Here is a 3,403-nt window from a genome sequence, read left to right on the forward strand (position 1 = left end):
ACCTACTTCCACCATCCTCTACACCAGGCTTAAATAAATCTGCCCCACGGGGCAGTAAAGAGAAAGGCAAAGTTGGGATTAAACAAGGCAAAACCCCAGTTAACACCTGAGGAGGAAATCCCGAATCAGAGCCCTGAAACAAACGTAATAACAGAAGTAACATCTCAGAGCCCTGGAAGGAAACCAATTAGAGATACGGGTATTAAAGAGGACGTGGCCCACAATATTGATGGTGACATACTACAGGACTGGCAAGTTCCAATCTAGAAAAAAGGTTGGAACCTGATACTAATCCCTCAAAAACTTTTATATGTTAACTACCCAAAACTGAAGGGCTTCCTCTCACAGATAGATCGCATATTGCATTTCCTGAACATCCTGAATGATATGTTACCAGGAGTAGTAAAGCCAAACAATATTGTTTCTATAGAGTACTTACATTATGATGGTTACTCTGTAAGAGCAATGATCACCTTTCAAGATCAAAATTTGGCCAAACTTATCCACAGATCAAGACATCTATTCTTAAAGGAAAGGATAGCAATACTAAGATTCTTTGAAAATAGGGTACCATTGACCCCCCTCTTTGATGCCAAGTGTGATAAGCCAATGGTAGAAGAGGACCAGGAAAAATCCAAAAAGGAGAGCCAACCCCAAAAGGTCTGGTCTGATCATCATAAACAAGAGACCCCAAAATTAAAAAGGAAAAGCATACCCTTACATGATTTGCAATGCCCTGTGAGCGAGCAAAAGGACAATTTCTCTACAGAAGAAAACACTCTAATAAGTCAATTCTGGTCATTTCCATCCTCAATCCAAGCTGAAATTCTAGAAATACATCAAGAAACAGACTGGCTGGGAAAGACGCATATAATGATTCCAAGGAGGATGACCTGAAAAAGGGCCAGATTTCCTCCAAAATGATTCCTACACAGGAATATAACTCAGCAGATTGTTATCCACATGAATCAGTTGTTGGGAAACTGTGTACATGCAGCTACTCACACAGAGTCAATTAAGGTTTGGCAGACAGCCAAAAGGTCATGTGAAGGAGGAAGTCTGCCTGGTGATAACAGAGACATGGAGACAGCTCCATGATTGGTCAAGCTCTCTCAAAGGAGTGATAATTAATGGCCTACTAACTGGAATGTGTTAGTTCAGAGGTTCAGAGGTTCAGAGTTCTGTGTGTCAGTGTAGGAGTTGTGAGTCGTTTATGAGAGAGCAAGCTAAAGATCCGTGTTCTGTTCCTGTAAATAGTCCACTGAAGCACTCTTTGTTGGGAAAATACAGGAACTATAGGTCTGCCAATCTACCCTCACTCCCTTCAGAGTGGTTTGAAGCTAAACGAAATTATAAAGCTTTGATTAAAGAGTTGTCGGATATATCTGTTTTTATGTCCCTGTGTTTTTATGTTTGTACATATTTTATGGGCTAATAGCCGTAAATAAATAAATAAATTGATTAAAGAGAAAAAGCTTCAGGCCCAAAGGGGAGAGTGGCCCCTCGAAGGAGAGAATCAGTCACCTTTTGGGAAATAGTTGCAAAAGGATGGCAAGATTCCCCTTCCGAAGTGGAATATACCATCTCTGTTGGGGTTTGGGAGTCATACTTCCAATCCTTATACACAACTAACCAACATCTACAGGCTCTGTCCCTAACTCTGAGTGATACTGGTGCTGAGTGGTCCCTGGTGTCAACTGAAGAAGCTTCCAGGCTCATTCAATCTCTTAATCCTGGCAAAGCTCTTGGTGCAGACAATATTTCACCTGAGCTTCTTAAGGCCAATGTTGATTGGTGGGCCCCACTGCTTGCTGCCTTGTTCACCAGCATAGATCAATCGGCTACCATCCCAGAGGATTGGGGACTAGCAATCATCATCCCATTACACAAGAAAGGGAGCAGATTGGACCCTGCTAATTACAGGCCAATTAGTCTCCTAAGCATTATCAGTAAACTATATGCTGCCCACTTATGTAATAAACTTGAGGATTGGATGGAGCGAGAACATGTCCTTACAGAAGCACAAGCTGGTTTCAGGGCAAACCGGTCAACTTTAGTCCAAGGCCTAGTACTTCAACATCTTGCGGAAAAATATACCTCAAGAAAAGGAGGATCTCTCTAACCAGCTTTCACAGACTTTAAATCTGCCTTCGATTTAATATTGAGGCATCTGATCAAGGCCTGTATTTTAAAATGAGCTTAAAGATTTGCAAATGTTTTATGCCAGGCAGAAAAGCAGCTGGCTAAGTACTTTGGCAGATGTTTATCTTCCTAAACAGCCCCCCCCCCTGATTTATAGCAGGAGCCAAAATTCTCAAAGTTGTAAAAGGGAATTACAGGCTGGGAGCAAAGGTTATACTGACCCTACATATTACAGAATACAATCAAGCTGCAAAAACACTAATTAAAAGTTGGTAAATAGTAAGATTTATTGTTTAACAGAAAATAATACCATGTGCCTCCCATCAGACTAGTCACATTTTCCTAAGGTTAAAGGGCAAGAGCTAATGGGAAAAGCAGCTGGCCGGGAAAGGGGGGTGTAAACTGAAGAGTTTTACTTTGCAAAGGCCTTTTCTTCTAAAAAGCTATCTATGTTAATGTATGAGATTTGTTGGCTTAAATGTAATTATGCAAAGGATTTAGAAAGTAAGAAATGTTAGATTCTTATTTCATTGATGGTGTGTGAGAATGTGAACCCAAGATCTCTGTTTAAACAAAATGTAAGACCATGAGCCATCTGTTTTAGCCATCTGTTTTGGAATGGAGGGGAAAAGGGGCAAAAGGTGATCTGGTAATTAAGGTGCCTTGTTGAGGCAAATGTAAGATATATGGCTACTTGTCTGCCATTTATGGATATAAGGAAATATAGCTCTTTGTCTCCCATAAAAGGTAATAGGAAATGGGTGTATCTTTTATGATTGGTTCTAGCAAACAGCCAATAGGAATTTCAACCAGGCTGATTGGACAGAGGCAGCCAAAGGAGGAGCAAGGGGGCTGGGCTGAGGAAATATAAGTGCTGACCATCAGGGCTGGAGTAGGCAGAGCTTTGGTAACCATATACCACTGTGCCTATCATTTATTTGTCTGACAAATAAATTATTATTTTAATTTCTCTATTGCTGCGTTGAATATTTCATTCCAGCTAAGCGTTAACCACAAGCAGGGTGCTACAATATCACGAGATAGGCTTTGGGAAAGACTAAGCGCCTCAACCATAGACAGACGTCTACTGTGTCTCATCCGCAGTTTATACGAAAACACTCGGGTGCAGGTTAGGTGTGACAGACAGGGCCATTTATCCAAGGAAATCCAAATCTACCATGGTGTTAAACAAGGCTGCATCCTTGCGTCTACTTTATTCAACTTCTATATTAACTCCTTAGTAGGAAACATGGAGAAAGAA

The 3,403-nt window shown here is 40.9% G+C and overlaps 1 long non-coding RNA gene across 1 annotated transcript; it reads left to right on the forward strand.

Annotated features, from left to right (window-relative positions):
* The first annotated feature begins 2,626 nt into the window (after positions 1 to 2,626).
* Positions 2,627 to 3,112, forward strand: LOC310753686. Its single transcript, XR_014543445.1, has 2 exons — positions 2,627 to 2,791; positions 2,825 to 3,112. It is a non-coding gene; the product is annotated as an uncharacterized lncRNA (long non-coding RNA).
* Positions 3,113 to 3,403: the final 291 nt, after the last annotated feature.

Source organism: Podarcis filfolensis (genome assembly GCF_964270895.1).
Source record: "Podarcis filfolensis genome assembly, chromosome: W".
In the NCBI taxonomy this organism is placed as follows: Eukaryota; Metazoa; Chordata; class Lepidosauria; order Squamata; family Lacertidae; genus Podarcis; species Podarcis filfolensis.